Genomic DNA, 17,131 nt, shown 5'->3' on the forward strand with positions numbered 1-17,131 from the left:
GGAGAAATGACTGGAGCAGAATGGAATCAAATTAAGCAGGGTCTATACTAATGGACAAATGAGTTTGAACCTTATCTTAGGGGAGCAGAGAGCCATGGAAGATTTTAAGCCAGGAAGTGTCAAATCAGATATATTCATCCTGTCAGCCAGCAAGGAGATAGGACTTGATGGGAAGGTGGAAAGACCTTTAGGAGGCTCTGGCTGTCACACAGATGAGAGATGAAGGTGGCATGAGTGAGGGGAGGGCATCAGCAATGATGAAGGAATGGGTGGACAGTTTTGCAGAACAGTCCAGGGCCTGCTTAATGTGAGGGTGGGGGGCACTCCAGGGTGGTTCTCAGGGTTTGACCTTGGTGACATGGCAGGAACAGGGACATGCTCCTTATTGATAGGCGTTTAGGGGTGCCTGGGTGGCTCAGTTGGTTAAGTATCTGACTCTTGATTTCGACTTAGGTCATTATCTCATGGTTTGTGAGTTCGAGCCCTGCATCAGGCTCTGCGCTGACAGCATGGAGCTTGCTCAGGATTCTCTCTCTCCCTCTGTGTTTGACGCTCCCTCGCTCATGCCCTCTCCTCTCTTAAAATAAATAAATAAACTCTGAAACAAGAAGAAGAAGAAGATGGAGGTTTATCTCAGGGAAGGATAACAGGTTCTGTTTTGGAAATACTAAGGGTGGGAACCTGGTGGACATCCAGGAGGGGGTCGAGTTAGCTGTTAGATAGACGGGTGTTTGCAGCTGAGAGGTGACATGGGCTGGAGAGGCACAGTTGGGGCAGTACAAGAGAGTGAGGACAGTCATAGGACAGTGACAGTCAAGGAGAAGACCAAAAAGTATTCCAAAAATTCACGTTGACTCTCTAAGCCCAGTTTTCCCACCGAAGTCAAAAAAGAGGTTTCACTTTCTCTGCTTTCTTTTTATCCATTGGTTCCCTAAGTATTGAGTGCCTTCTACTTGCTAGGAGCTGCTGGAGAAACAGAATTCCGATCAACTACCAGTTCTTAAGATCTTCCCACAGACAAGGACATATGTCATCTCATTGCTCCTACACAGTGACCCTCGGAGATGAATAGTATTCTCTCTATTTCACTCTCATCACCCCCACCCAGGAATTGGGGCTTAGAGATCTGCTTAAATGGGGCCCCTATGGGTGTTTCAGTCCCATCTTTACACACGCAGACACACACATACCATTGAAGACGTGTGCCTTGCTCTGACTCCTTCATTGGACTTTATTCTCTCCCGTAACTCAACAGAAAGCTCCCCTGAGATCCTGTCTCTGCTTTCAGAAAGAGTTTTATTATCAGGAAGCAGTGGCCCAGACAGATGGCAGGGCCCAGGGCCAGCGTCCTATATCACTCTTAGATTCCTTCTCCCTGCAGGTGCCTGCCTTCCAGACTAGGAAACACTCCCTCCTCTCCCCTCCCCTGCCTCCCAGACTAGGAAACACCTCCTCCCTTCCCTTCCTCCCACCCCCAACCCATGTCCCCTGGGCCTCAGCCACAGCCAAATGCTAGACTTGCCATCTTTGAAATTCAGCCTCCTAGTCTGACTCCCCGTATTTCAGGCCTGAAACCTTGGGACCTCAGTTTTCTCATCAATAAAATGGAGGTTATAACCGTTTTTACAGACCTAGCAAGGCTGTTTGGAGGACAGATGAGGCAGTGGGAGGAGAAAGTGCTTCTCAAACACTATAAACTAGAAATCTTGGGACCGTGGAGTTATTGTTCCCTCGTTAGAGCTGTCTTTTGCACCTGCCTGCCTGAGTCAGGCCTCAGGACAGGCACTGCCAAGGCTGAAGCCAGACTTCAGTCCCAGACTAGGAAGATAAGGCCAGGGCACTACAATTCCACCCCAGGGAATCAGCTTTCCCCGCCAAGAGCTATTGGAGGTTCCTGAGCCAGCTCTCTGCCCAGGTTTTATGAGCTCAGAGAGGGTTTACTCTATGACTAATATTCCACCCTCTCACCCCGCCCCCCCAGGTCGCCACTACCTGCTGGGCAGGAAGTCCATAGGACTCAACCCCCCTTTAATCACCGCCACCTCCCCATGACCCGGCTCAATCAGGTCTCTTTACAGTCGGGCAGAGCCGGCTGGGCCTCCTCAAACTTCCATATCTGCGCCAGGAGATCACTGATATGGCTAATGGCGTTTGCTTGCCTCCACGCCCTGGGCCCAGCATTCCGGGAGTCACGCAACCCCACAGGCCCAGGGCGGAAACTGATTCCCACAACAGCAAGGCCCGAGCCTGGGGAGCCTCCCACCCCATAAAAAATACAGACAATGAGCTTTTCTTCACGGCAACCGGGCCAGCCAGCCTCAAAGCTGCAGGGTGGTCTTCCCCTTCCCACTGACAGTCCACCTCCGTTCGTTCATTCATTCATTCATTCATTCCTGCACCCACCTGCGTTCTCTCTGGGCTCCCAGGGGCCTCCACACCTCTAGTGTCTCCTGCCAGGGAGGAAGAAAGTTGCTAACCTGATAGGCACTGTCTTCAATCACTATTCACTCGCTCACTCATTCATTCATTCATTCATTCCATAGTCACCAAGCATCTTCTCCGAGCCAGGCACTGTTGCTGAATGCTGGCCACATAAAGATGAATGGGTTAGTCACTGCCCTCAAGGAGTGTGTTGTCAGGATTGGAAGGGAGAGAGTGGAGGTTGCAGAATTCAAGGGTAGGAGTCCACCCATTCCCCTTGCCGGTAGGTGCTTGAGTGCACAAGGTCAGCTCCCACCGCCAGCCTCTGCACTGCTTTCCCTGACTGATTTGCCACCGTCTTACTCCTCTCTGAGAAGAGCCCCAGTCAAAGACTGATAGGAGTGGGGGAGAAACACCCAGCTCCTCTACTCCCCAGGTCAGATACAATCTGTACTGACTCCTGGAGATGCCCAGTGGGATTAGGATCCCGCTTATAGACACACTTCATTTAGTTGACTTCGATTCCAGGGCCTTGATGGTATTCTCATCACCTCTGCAATAAACTTACATTCAGATCTTTGCTAAGAGTCTGCTTGGGGGCAAGTCCAAACTGAGATACCCAGTTAGCAATGCCAGTAGCCTGTTAAGACAGTGGCATTTACCCATTCATACAGTCAGGGAAAACACCCTGAGCACCTACTGTATACTAGACCCTGCATCCTGGGGATGCTGGGAGTGACCCAGTCATGGACCCTGCCTCCTAGACAGTGTCTAACGAGGGAGTCAGACAATTAACCCAACAGTTACCAGTCAGAGTGATATGGGCAACTACAGAATCTTGTTCAGGATGCTAAGGGAACACAGCGGAGAGACCCAAACTCAGTGTGGGGGATGGAGAAGGCAACAGCTAGGCTGAATCTTAAAAGTCCAAAAGGAGTCAGTCAGGTAGAGAAGGTGTGGAAGTGTTCCAGGTAAAGGAAAGTATAGGTAAAGGTACGGAGATGTGATAGAACCTGGCCTGGTTCTGGAAAAACTAAGTCATCCACTGGGGATGTGGGACCTGACTCATCGGAAAGAAGAGTGGAAATGAGGCAAAATCCAGATCCTAAAAGGGCTTTTATTTTTCCAACATTTGCATTTTTTATGGGAAAATTTCAGGGAAATCTGAACAGAGCAGTGTATAACCCCAGGGAAGGAAGCTCGGATGAGGGTGTGTTTCAGACACCAGAGGATTAGTTGTGCTAAGCAAGGTCCTTCACCTCTCCTTGTCCTGCTTCCCTGATGTTCCAGGCCTGGCTATGACCAGATGGTTGTTTGCAAAGGGTGCTGCAGGCATGTCTGCAGCAAGGACTCACAAGGCTTTGGAGGACAGATTAGACCAGAAGGACAACAGCGGGGTGGCACAGAGCTCCCCCTCTCCAGCTAGGGAAAGCCAGCCATTAAAGCTGCTTCCTGGTGGGAAGCCTCCCAGGACCCAGCTCCCACTCTTCTCAGAGATCCCAGTATATTGAAAATATGGAAGAATTGGGTCTGGGTTATAATTTATGTGGTACAGGGGAGGGGTGATTCAGACATTCCTGGCCACGTCAGGTGAGCCAGTGGAAGGGAGCCACAGAAAGCCAGTCCCTGTGAGGGGTGCCTGAGTAGCTCAGTTGGTTAAGTGACCAACTCTTGGTTTCAGCTCAGGTTCATGAGATCGAGCCCCACCCACATCAGTCTCTGTGCTAACAGTGTGGAGCCTGCTTGGGATCCTCTCTCCCTCTCTCTCTGCCCCTCCCCTGCTCACACATGTGCACACACACTGTCTCTCAAATAACAAATATAGGAAGTAAAGGAGGGAGGGAGGGAGGGAGGGAGGGAAGGAAGGAACGAAGGAAGGAAGGAAGGAAGGAAGGAAGGAAGGAAGGAAGACAGTCCCTGTGAGCAACACGGAAGTCTGTGAATGAGGGTGGAGAAGCCTGATTGGATAGCAGAGTCTTCAGTGGGGGCAATTCTGAGCACAGCAGCAGGCTGTCACTTAAATCTCTCCAGCTCTGCTGACATATCCTAGGAAAGAAGAGGCCTCTGGGTAAAACCTAAAAGCTGCATTAATAAAATCTCTGTTCCAAATTCTTTTCATGAATTAATTCTCCGGCTTAGTCTTAAAAGAATCCAGCAAGGCACTTGTTAAATTCCTATGCCCCCTTTCAAGAGGTAACTGAAGTGCAGAATTGCGAAGTAATTTCCCCCAAAGCACACAGTTTTTAAGCTGGCAGAGAAGGGAGGGAGCCAATTTCCCACACTGCACCCCTGCCCAAGGTGAAGCTCTGACATCGCCAGAAGTCCAGCATAGCCAGGCAGCCCCCAGATGAGGAACTGCTGCTCTTTTCTGGTAGCACAGGCCAGCACTTCAGCTTGATTGGACCAGCCCAAGTCACACAATATACCACCTAACCAATCACTGTGTCCAGGGGAATGCAAAAAGCCAATGAGCTTATGCCTGTGTTCCACCTATCCCAGAAACATAGGGTGAAGCCCCACCTCTGATACCTTGGGAGGTGAGGACATTTCCAAACAAAAGTCAGGGAAGGAGCACACACCTTGCAACCACCACAGTTTTGTGAGGGAAACGTGATATATGCCATCCACAACAAGGCATGGTGCCCAACAGAATTGTGTCAGGATCCCACCAAGAAACAGCAGGCACACTCAGACTGGGTAATTTGCAAAGAATTTAATAAAGGGATTATTTACAAAGGAGTGGGCAGAGGGTTAAAAAAAACCACAGGGATAGTGCAGAATCTGGGGCTAGACACAATGACAAAGAGACAGCAGTCACCATAACCTGGAAAGAAAACAAGCTGTGGGAAGAAGACAACCTGACAGAAGCATTGACCTTGATCCAAAGTGGTAGCCAGCTTGTGGGGACCCCACAGGGAGAGAACCAGGAGAATAAGCCCCAAATCCCTCTCTGTTTACCCCTCTGGGCTCCTGCGTGTGTCCCATTGACTGAAGCCGGCCAGGAACCAGAGGGTGAGGATGTCTGTTGATGCCAACCATTCAGGTTGCAAAGTATCCAGGACAAGGGTGGGCATGGACCTTGACAGGCAGATGGAAGGTGTCCAGCACGTATGACAACCCAGCAGGTCTTAGAAGCAGAGCGCTTGGTCCCCACACTGGGAAACTCTCTTTCTAGCAGTGTTCTCAACATCAGGCGTGCTTGAGAATCACCCAGGGAACTCTCATAAATGCAGTGTCCTGGGACCCACTTCACAGACTCTGGTTCAGTATGTCTTATGATGGGTTCTCCTGCACATAAGACAGAGCCATGGGTGCAGGTGGTGTCTGAGGGAGATGACTACAGGAAGCAGTAGTAAGAGAATGAAGAGAACCAGACAGAGAAGGAGGAAAAGTCCATATAGGGGTGCACTGCTGAGGTCACTGCTCTCTCAGTAAATAAATACTCCCAAGAGTATGTGCTAGAAGGACAGTTCCCATCCACATTAGTCAAGGATCACACTCAGGGGCATCCTGACTATGTTTATGTGTGGGCTCCCCCAACCTTGGAGAAAGTCCCAGGACAGAGTGTGAAAAGATGTGCTGCCCACACCACGCATGGGACACTTGACAGCTCAAGGTGAGGCTGGGCATGCATAAAACTGTCACCACATCAGTGGATGACATCAGAAGAGGGCCTGTCATGTGACATGGGCACCAGAGGCACACACATCTGCTAAATAAGTCTTGTGTGGAGCCCAGAAACCTGCACTATAGGCAAACATCCCAGGTATTCCTGAAAGAGATGGTCAGTAAACCACAGTTGGGGAAACTTCCATGCAGGACAAGACACCATGTTTCAGGCCCTGGGGGCTGTGAGCAAGTCAGAGTCCCTCAAAAGAGAGAATGAGGGGTCAATTATACTGATATATCATTTTGTATTCTGAGTGTATCAGGTATCTATGGTTCCATAACAATTTATCCCAAAATCTAGTGGCCCAAAACAATGATAATCATTGATTATCTCATACTGTGTCTGCAGGTCAGAAATTTGAAGGCAGCTTAGCTGGAAAGTTTTGGCACAGAGTATCTCATGAGGTTGCATCAGATATCAACTGGGGCTGCATCATCTGAAGGCTTGACTGGGGCTGTGGGATCTGCTTCCAAGATGATCCACTCACATGATATTAGCAGGAAGCCTCAGTTACTTGCCACATAGTCTCCCCTGCTTAGGTGTCCCCACAACATGACAGCTGGTTTCTCCAGAGTGAGTGATCTAGAAGAGCAGTGTGGAATCCATACTGCCCTTTTATGACCTAGCCTTGGAAGTCAATTTTATCATTTCTATAAGACCCTATTGGCCATACAGCTCAGCTGTAGGCACTCTGAGAGGAGACTACACAAAGGTGTGGCTACTAGGAGGCTGGAATCATTGGAGGCCATCTTTGGAGGCTGGTTACCAGCCCAGTGTTAGCACAGAGCCTGCCATATACAGGTAACTCAGTTAGTGATTAGTGAGTGTTGACTGGGCCCTCACACTGTGCAAGGCCTGCCCCTTCCCCAAAGAGCTAATGTTATTTTTGGAAAGTAAAATAGAGATTTACTAAGAAGAGTCCAGCACAAGCTAGTACTCAAGAGAACCATACATTGAATAGGCTCAGATGGTTAAAAGTGGCCCAGGAAAGTGTCCAGGCACCTTAATGGCAGGCAGACAGACAGCCAAGCCCCTATTCTGATGACATAGAAGCAGAAGTTCCTTACTGCTTGGAAGTTTGGGGCAGGAAGCTCCCACTATCTGCATCTTGACCCAAGTCTCTAGCTTAGTGGCTGAGTGACATTGGGCTGATTCTGCCTTCTGTTTCTTGCCTGATGGCTGACACCACCCACGACTCTTGTTCTAGTTTGGGCCAGCCCTGAAGACGATTAGAGCTAGAAAGGCCCCAAGAGGCCATCAGGTCTCATGTCTGATGTGAAGAAACTGAAGTCCAGAGAGAAAAAGCAGATTATCTAAGAGAAAAGGGGGAAACATACTCAACACCCACTGGGGGCTGGGCCTTTTGCTGGGACCATGATATCCAACATGTCCTTTAATCTTTACGGCAACACTAAACGATAAGAATGATAAATCCTATTTTACAGATGGGATCAGGGAAGGCAAGTGCACTGTAGAGTCACGTAGCTAACAAGGGGTTGAGCCTAGTTTTGAACCCCAATCTCTCTGGCCTTTAAGGCCGTGGTCTTGCAGGGTAGAGTTGGGCAGATTGAAGAGATGGTGGAGTCGGACATCTGTGTCCCTCCCAATGGTGGACTCCGGACGCCCTGTTTATCTCCATCCCCCTCTAGCCCTGGCATGAGCTCCCTGAATGGTGCCAGGGACACGGGGCCATGTTTAGCAATCCCCAAGCAGAGCAGGCCCGCCCTGGGATGGAGCACACAGTGGTGACACCACCGGGCTTTTGGCTGCCTCCACGGTTCTCATTGCAGGAAGGGCAGCTGCCATGTGAGACGATTATTGCCACATGCACGGGACTCAGCATCTTAGGATAAGGCCATGGGGACTCAGGGGATCTGAGTTCTGGTGCAAAGGCTCATATGATCAGGACCAATGTTGTGCAATGGTTTGGGTCAAGGGTTTGCCAGTCAGAGGCCCCGATAAACAATGCTGGGCTCCTTAGATATAAACACAACAAGTTTTTCTTGGGTATCTATTGAGTGGCAGCCACAGGCCAGGGCACTGGATATGCATTAGTTCCTATTTTCACAGTACTCCTATGTTCTTATAGATGAGGAAACTGAGGCTCAGAGGGGGAAAATGGCACCCAAAGTCACAGGGTTTTTTTTAAGTTTTTATTTATTTTTTTGAGAGAGAGGGCACACACACATACACACATGCATCCACGTGCTAGTGCAAGTGGGTGAGGGGCAGAGAGAAAAGGAGAGGGATTGAATCCCCAGCTGGCTCCTCACTGTCCACTCATAGCTCGATGCAGGGCTCGAACTCACAAACCAGTGAGATCATGACCCGAGCTGAAACCAAGAGTCGGACATTTAACGGACTGAGCCACCCAGCCGCCCCTCAAAGTCATAGATATTAAGTGCCTGAGTCAGAATTTGAACCCAGGGCTATATGACTCTCTGACCCCCACCCCAGTCTGCCACCTCTGTTCTAAGGCCAGGCTCTCTGCACCGAGACTGCATGGCTGGGTGGGAGACCATTTCTTTGTGTCCCCCCTGGGAAGTATGCTCGCATGCAGCAAGCATCTGGGTTTGCAGTGTCGTCCAAGGCTAAACCTGGGCGTTTGGTTCCTGACTAGACCTGCGTCCGAGTCCTGATCCACTTCAAGTTCTGTGGCTTCAGCCAAGTGCCTTGGCCTGTGTGGTCTCCATTCCTGGAACCTAACACAGGGTGGGAATTTCTGTGTTGCAAGTTGCTCTGAGAGTTCAAGGAGCTGATGACTCTAGAGTGCCTTGAAAGCACTCAATAAATACTCGCCAACCCACTGGGTGTTTTTTAATCAATTTGGGTCACTGTCCTAAAAGGCAGATGTGGGATCAGGGACCCCATAGCCAGGATCTTGAGTTCCACGTGAGCCTGAGAACTCCATTCAGAGACAGGCACCTTCTTATTAACCGTTGCGTCTGCCAGACATGGAACCTGATGAGCTCCCAACAGAACTGTACAAATGACACCATCTCTGAGAAGCCACCCTGGATTTTGCTGGTTCCCATCACCATGTTCTCACTTCTGTATTTCTTTAATGCCCTGGACAGACCTCTGGGTTGGCATTTATCACATTAGAAAAGGATACAGTTTTGTGGTCAAGAGCAAGATAGATCTGGAGTCAAGTCTACCCCTGTCACTTTCTAACTCTGTGGCCTTGGACAAATTACTTAGCCCCTTGACCCTCAATATCCTTCTCTGTAAAATAGGAATGTCTTCTCAGGGTTCTTATGAGAATACCGTTCATGCTCTTAGCACAGGGATTGAGACAAAATATATGCTTAATAAATGGCAGCATCATCACCATTACTGTTGCCTTCATTTTACTCTTGCTGTGTAAATGCTCTTGTGTCCGTCTGCCTCTCCCCTCTAGCTCTCAGTAGGGAAGTTGCAGGACACCCAAGAGAAACAGAGGAGCAGGACTTCTGTTGAACATCTATGATGTGCCCATCTCCATGATGGGGGTTTTGCATAGTCTGTTATCCCTTTTAACCCTGGTGACAGCCCCCTTCAGGAGATGTGGCATTCTCCTCATTCTTTTTTAAACTTTTATTTCTTTTCGAGAGACAAAGCACAAGCAGGGGAGGAGCAGAGAGAGAGGGAGACACAGAATCCAAAGTAGGCTCCAGGCTCTGAGCTGTCAGCACAGAGCCCAATCCAGGGCTCCAACTCATGAACCACGAGATCATGACTTGAGCCGAAGTCGGACGCTTAACCGACTGAGCCACCCAGGTGCCCCTCTCCTCATTCTGACAGAGCAATGAGCTGAAGCCCAGAGCCAGTAAGTAACTTGCTGGAGGCTGCAATGCGCAAAGAGGTGGAATGAGTACTCTGAGCTCAAGCTCCTCCCACCAAACTTATCACATTCACCTATGCATCCCAGGACCTAGCAACAACTGGGACCTAATAAATGCCTACCCTCTGGGAGGGGGATATACTTAAGCTACATACTTTGCAGGGGTAGATAAGGGCACTTTTACCAAAGTTTGATGCAAATGCTAACAGGGAGATGGACAAGGGTTTGTTGGGCAGCCTTTGGAATCCAGTCCCTCCCTCCCTGCCCGGCACAACCCCATTGCTCAACACAGACTCCCATGGGGACTGTCCTCACCCCAGCCTTGGCTGCCTCCACATGATGTCCCCCACCCCAGTGTCCTTCTCATTTGTCCCAGAGGGGCTGTGGATGTGTGTGTGTGTGAGGGGGGACTCCCTACTTCCCCTTCTGAAAAGATTTCCTTTATTTTTCTTTACTATACAATTCATTTTATTGTAGAAAAAATAGACTCAATAGAGAATGAAGTGCTCTATTCATTTCAGAATGAAAAACGAGAAGTTAAGCATCAACTACACCCTGGTCACTGACAGACAAGGGTACTTACCATCTCCCAAACTTCTGGTCTAAGTGGATACATACCCACATTTACAAAAAAAAAATTTTTTTTAACCAAAATGCTGTTTGCAAATATGCTTCATTGTCATAAAAACAGCGTTATGACAACAGTAATTCCTGTTCATCATGGACAAAGTACAAACTGTGAGTGGCACAAGATCAAACACGAACATCACCATCACTGCCAATATTTGGTGGTGATTTCCCTCTGCATCGATTTTTCAGTGCCAATATAAAAGGTATCAAATTGTTCCACAGCGTTTAAATATAAAAGTAAATATATTTTCTTTCTAAATCAAATATGTTTTCAGGGTGGGGCCACCTGGAAAGTCAAGGAAGGGCCTCGTGGCTGCTTCTGCAAATCCTCCCCTGCCTCTCAGAGGAAGGTGGTTCCATCCCTGCAGGCCAAGCCACAGTCCCCAGGTCACAGCCCCAGCGTCTGCCCCCATGGCCTGCGTGCCAATACACCTATCATTGGCTCAACAACCTCCAGGCCACCTCCCAGCACCCCCCCACACCCAAGTCTCAGTCGACACAACCCTTTCCTCCCCACTTCTGTTCCCTCTGACCCTTGAACCCCCCTTCATCCAGAACCATCCAATACCATCGACTCTGGGAACACTGGCTTTGGCAGGGAAAAAGCTGGTAAATTCTTCTCAGTGAGAAAGCTGATGTGGAGAGATTGAGATGCTACCTCTCTGTCTTCCATGAGCCTCTTACATTAAGCAAGAACAAGTCAGAAATTGACATGGCAACAAGTTATCCTGCACAAAGCATGCACCTCAGTAAACAAAAATGCAAGTACGGGCTTTTGTGATCTTTTCCATTCCGTCTTCATCGCATTTACCCCCCTACTCGAGCTCTTCTCTTTCTCCTTCTCGGTTCCCTTTCCTAGTCATCCCAGCCCTCAGTGGCCTCGCCCTTTTTTGAACTCCTAAGGCTTCAGGATTATGGATCAGAGGGTCCCCAGATGGGATAGGCCACTGAGATGGAGCTGAGCATGGCTGGTCTTCAAGCACTGCAAGGTCAGGGTCTGCATCTGCCCTTGGTGGTACCTGGAGGGAGGTGGCCAGGAGCTAAGCAGGAGCAGCTCTTGACTGAGAGTCATGACAGTGGACAGAGGACATCTGTCCCCAAACCTTATCTCCACCAGTACAACAGAGAGGTTCCTCCTAGAATGGGTCAGCAAGTGTCGGCCCGAGCTTAAGGACAAACCTGGTATTTTATGGCTGCCATGGAACAATAGTGGAAACCCAGCAGAAGCCTCGGCATCATCTGGGGTGGGGGGAAGCCCAAGGCTGGTGGCCAGTTTCCTGGGTCGTGGCAACAACATCTGTGCAAAGTGGCCCAAGACCAGGCAATAAGGAGGAGGGGGTTCCTGGAGTGTCTGGAAATAAAAGCAGATGGTGGATGGATGATGGGCTAACCCAGTGACCCCAGTGGCAAAAGAGTGGCCTTCCTTGCCCCACCCCCACCTGTGGCCTCACCCAAATGGGTCTGGCTTCACTGCAGCACAATTCAGGCTGTCCTAGATAGCCAACGACGACCCAGAGCGGGGGAACTGTTTCTATCACCTTTTTTTTTTTTTTTTTTTTTTTTTTTGGTACGTGCTCATTGCTTATGTATTCATGATAGTGATAAAATGAGCAATTCCCTGCCTTGGCAAAAACGGTGTCCAGACCATCGGTGACTTCTTGTCATCATTATGAGCTGCCACAGAGCTATTTGCCCTGACTGGTGACCTCCGCTGTTTCCCTGACTGACCTGTGGTACATCTGTCCTCGCTGGGGGCTGGCACCTCTCATTAACGTCAGCTTTCAGCAGTGCTCCCCACTCACCAAATTATCACCTGCTCTCTGGTGGCAGAGTTACTACCTTGTTAAAGTGGTGCATATATTGAAGTCATTTCTAAATCCAACAGGTGCCTCACACATGGCAGGCAAGCAGCGTTCACACTATCATTTGGCCAGAGAGCCCAGAGAAGGGCCCTAAAAGGGGAGCCATTTTCTGACAACCATAGTGTAGCTGCCAGCAGATCAGGGCCCCTTGGTTGGGTCATGCCCTTGCTCAGACACATTCAATGGCTCCCTGTGACCTACACAATAAAGTTTAAAATCTCCATCATTCAAAACCCTCATGGTCTGACTTCAGTGGGCTTTTCCAGCCTCACCTGCCCCCTCCCCTTTCACACCCTGACTTCCAGCTACAAGAGGCCACAAAGCCTTCTCTATCTGTCAAAAGTCCATTCACCATTCAAGGCAGTCCATTCACCATTTAAGAGCTGTCCCTGGCTCCCTACTTGGTTTCTGCCACATCTCTTTTATTCTAACCTTCATCAGAATGGAACTTAGAGGGGCACCTGGGTGGCTCAGTCAGTTAAGAGTCCAACTTTGGCTCAGGTCATTTTCTCACAGTCTGTGAGTTTGAGCCCCACGTGGGGCTCTGTGCTGACAGCTCAGAGCCTGGAGCCTGCTTCCAACTGTGTCTCCCTCTCTCTCTGTCCTCCCCTCCTTCGTGCTCTCTCTCTCAAAAATAAATAAACATTAAACAAAATTTTTTTTTAATTAAAAAAAAAATGGAACTTAGGTTACCATAGGATTTTGTCTGCTGTCACATACACTGGAACTTCTTAGGGTTGGGGGTGTTGTTTTAGCTATGTGTCCTCCATACCCTGCACTCAGGAGCAGCTCAGTAAACCATGTAGGTGCTTTTCACAAGCAGGCTCTCTAATCACCATGGCAACCTTGCAAACTAGACAGTGTTTTTTCCCAAATGAAGTCTCAGGTTAAGCAACTTGCCCCAAGTCAGATATGCTTAGTTTCCAAGGCAGAACTCTTTCCACAGTGTCTAAAGTATGTCTGATGTTTGCATGCTCAAAACAAACACAAAACAAAACAAATCCCACTCTGCTTCATAGAAGCAGCATTACCTGGACCTAATCCCACCTCTCGTGGAACCGAATGGTTTTTTGGGAGCCCTCTACCTGGGCAAACACCCCCACCTTCTCTGAATTTCGGTTTCCTCCACTGTCATGGGGTTGATACTAATAGCTTCCTTCTTAGGCTGACAGAGATAACACACACAAGGCACGCAGCGCTGTGATAAGTCACCGTCCTTCCTGGGTGCCCTGCCCTGTCGCCTTGCCGCTCAGATGCCTCCTCCACACCAGGGGCTGAGAAGCGCTGGCTGGGGCGGGGCAGGGGGCGGAGCCTGGTCCCTCCTGACTGTCCTCCAGAATCACACATCTGGCCCCTCAGGGTGGGAGTGGGAAGGAAGCCAGGCTCCCTGGACGCTGATGAAACGTGTCTGTTGTGGGCCTGTTGGGCAACGCTGAAACTGGGGAGGAAGGAACAGCAACCGCTGAGTCTCCTGCTGGGTCCGAGGAGGCTTGAGCAACGCCCCCAGCAGTTGCCTCATCTCTGCCAAGCAGGGTGATGATGCCCCAGGGTGGGGTGTTGCACCATGTTCTTAGAAAGCTGCCTCCGTACATGCATTTCCATTTGGGGCCTGGACTGGTTTTGTTTAATCATTGTCTTTTTCACTTCCAAATTTCTGAGGGCAAATTGGGAGACCATGATGTGGTGAAATGATCATTAGCCAACTTTCCCTGAGTACTTACTCCACATCCTGTACTGTGCTAAGTCCCTTCATGTACGTGATATCGTGGAATGCACACACCAACCCTCTCAGGTAGGTACTGTTCTTCTGCACACGAGCCCGTGAAGAAACTAAGGCCCAGAGTGGTTAAGCAACTTGCCCATGGTCACACAGCATATAAATGGTGGAGCCAGGATTTGAGCTCAAACTAAGTGAGTCCAGGACCCTTAACCACTATTTGGGCACTGCCTCCCATGAGTGAAAAGAACCTGACTTGGAAGTCAGGCTGTTCTGGGGATGAAACCCAGCAATGATGCTGGCTCACTACATATCCCCAATAGGGCCCTTCCTCTTCTCTGGGCCTCAGTTTCCTCATTGGTATAGTAAGTGGGTTAGAATAGATTGCTGGTTCTCAAAATTTCCTTCTGCTTATTCAGAAAATAGAATGCTTCAAGCAGAGACTGGCTGCAAACAAGAGAACTTTAGAGAGTGATGGAAACATTCTAAACCTGGATTGTGGTGATGTTTGCACAACGTACATTTGCTAAAAAGCCTTGAATTGTACACTTCCAATGGGTGAATTTTACGGTGTGTAAATAATGCCTCAATAAAGCTGTAAACTACTAGAATATTTTATGAAACAGTGATACTCAATCCCCAGTACCCACACAGGATTGTTTGAAAACCAGTGGGCTGTGTGGATTCTGGATGGCCTCAGACTCTGACCTTCTGGAATCCTGAGTTCATCTTTAGCGCCTACTTTGTGCAGATCGCTATGGTTATGTGTGTGCGGGGATTCCATCTTCTGTACCGTCAGCCCAGCCCCAGCACAGCACCTGATGCCCATACACATCCAATGAGCGTCATTCGATGAATGGCTGACGGAGGAGTAATGCACATTTTCACAAGGGTGGTCCAGACTTCAGGCTGCTTGGAGACAGGCACCGTGAAAACCTAACTCCCAGCACAGACCTGGTACAAAGTAGGAATTTGGTTATGGTGTGTTGAATAAATAAATGACTGAATGGATACAATGACTCAGTCCCTCCTCGTGAGGGAAGACAGGATATCAGTGTATAGATACAGTTGTCCCCCTCCCCTTATCTGCAGTTTCATTTTCCATGATTTCAGTTACCCACGGTCAAGCTCCCAAAGCAGATGATCCTCCTTCCAAGGTATCGGCAGAAGATCAGAAGTGGCCTAACGCGACGTCACAGTGCCTACGTCATTCGCCTCATCACATCTCATCACGTGGGCCTTTTATCATCTCACATCATCACAGGAACAAGGGTGAGTATGGTACAGTAAGATTTGTTTTTAAGTTTATTTATTTATTTATTTATTTTGAGCAGGGAGGGACAGAGAGAGAGAGAGAGAGAGAGAGAGAGAGAGAGAGAATCTCAAGCAGGCTCCGCACCACCAGTCCAGAGCCCGATGTGGGGCTCAAACTCATGAACCACAAGATCATGAGTGGAGTCAAAATCAAGAGTCAGATGCTTAACCGACTGAGCCACCCAGGCACCCCACTACAGTAAGATATTTTGAGAGAGAGAGAGACAATCACATAATTTTAATTACAGTATATTGTTCTAATTGCCCTATTTTATTGTTGTTGTTGTTAATGTCTTCCTGTGCATCATTTATAAATTAAACTTTCTTGCTCAGGTCATGGTCTCATGGTTCGTGAGTTCAAGCCCCATGTTGGGCTCTGCACTGACAGTGCAGAGCCTGCTTGGGATTCTCTCTCCCTCTCTCTCTGCCCCTCCCCCGCTCATACTCTCTTTCTCTCCTTCTCTCTCTCTCTCTCTCTCAAAAATTGGGCAGGGGTCAGAGAAGCCAGTGGGCAGTGGGCTAAGATGTTCAGGAGAATTGGGACAACTTACAGTTTCTTCTTTCTTCTTCTTCTAAAACTCTTGGCTAAGCTCCTGACTACTACTGATAGCTATCTCTTAACACCAGGGCCATTTCCTCTCTGTTCGGGAAAGCTCAGGAGTCCAGTGGCTTTGACTAAGTGGTCTGGGGAGAACTGTGAGCGAGGTGCCCCGGTGTCCCCTTGACACCTTCCCCGGAGGCATCTGCAGTATAGCGCTTGCTACAGCAAACCAACTCCAAATTGAGTTTCAGAGGAAACAGGGAAAGAATAGAATAGTCTCCCAACCCCTGTAGCACCTGCTCCGTATCTGTTTTCTGACTTAATGCTTGAAGCTGGTCTGCAAGGTGAGTATGATTAACACCGTTTGTCAGTCAACACGACCAAAGTTTGATGAAGCGACCTACCCAGAGACAAGTGGCAGAATAGGATTTGAACCTAGGACCAGGGCGCTCCGAACACCCTGCTTTACTGCTGAACTGTGTGCCTCTCCACCGGTCGGTTTCAGCTTAGACACGTCATGTACCTTCTTTGGGTTTCCCCATCTGCAAACCAAGGAGCTAAAAGCTAAGTGAGAGGGTCGTCTCCTGACCTGATTCAGAAGTGTCCCAGACGGCCATGGGTGGGTGCAGCCAGTGTGGCCTGGTCCCACAATAAGTGCTAGCAAGAGATGACTGATTGAAGTGGCTTTCAGCAAGGAAGCCAGCGTATCACAGGCTGGAAGCGAGACCTAAGCATGTGAGTCACCCCCGGCTCTCCCTGCCACTAGAGGGGACGGGGACAGCCCATGTCTGGTCTCCTTGGGTCCCTACCCCCACCCTCAGGGGTGTCTTATAACCAGGGCACAGTCTCCACCGAGATTAGGAGTACGTGCTCAGACACACGCACAGACTTTGCAAACAATGCAGGGAAATAAAGTTCTCACAGGAAACATTATCATACTGACTCACGACAGACCCATCCATAAAACAAACTCCTGGTACCTGGGGCCGGCTCAGAGAGAGTGGCCTGGGAGATAGCAGGCCCAGTCTCTCCTGGGCCCTGGAGGAAGTGGGTGCCGCCGGGGGGAAGGGCAACTTCCCCTCCCTGCTCCGACGTTGGCCTGGGATCTGAATTATTTGTCAAAAAGAGGAAAAAAAATGATTATTTTTAAAAA

The 17,131-nt window shown here is 49.3% G+C and overlaps 1 protein-coding gene across 1 annotated transcript in view; it reads left to right on the forward strand.

Annotated features, from left to right (window-relative positions):
• The first annotated feature begins 15,250 nt into the window (after positions 1–15,250).
• Positions 15,251–17,131, forward strand: part of TSEN2 (tRNA splicing endonuclease subunit 2) — a 75,837-nt gene continuing 73,956 nt past the window's right edge. The window contains exon 1 of the mRNA XM_047839854.1: positions 15,251–15,395. The gene's annotated coding sequence lies outside the window, so the exon portion shown is untranslated. The remainder of the gene's footprint in view (positions 15,396–17,131) is intronic.

This window comes from Prionailurus viverrinus, chromosome A2, assembly GCF_022837055.1.
Source record: "Prionailurus viverrinus isolate Anna chromosome A2, UM_Priviv_1.0, whole genome shotgun sequence".
In the NCBI taxonomy this organism is placed as follows: Eukaryota; Metazoa; Chordata; class Mammalia; order Carnivora; family Felidae; genus Prionailurus; species Prionailurus viverrinus.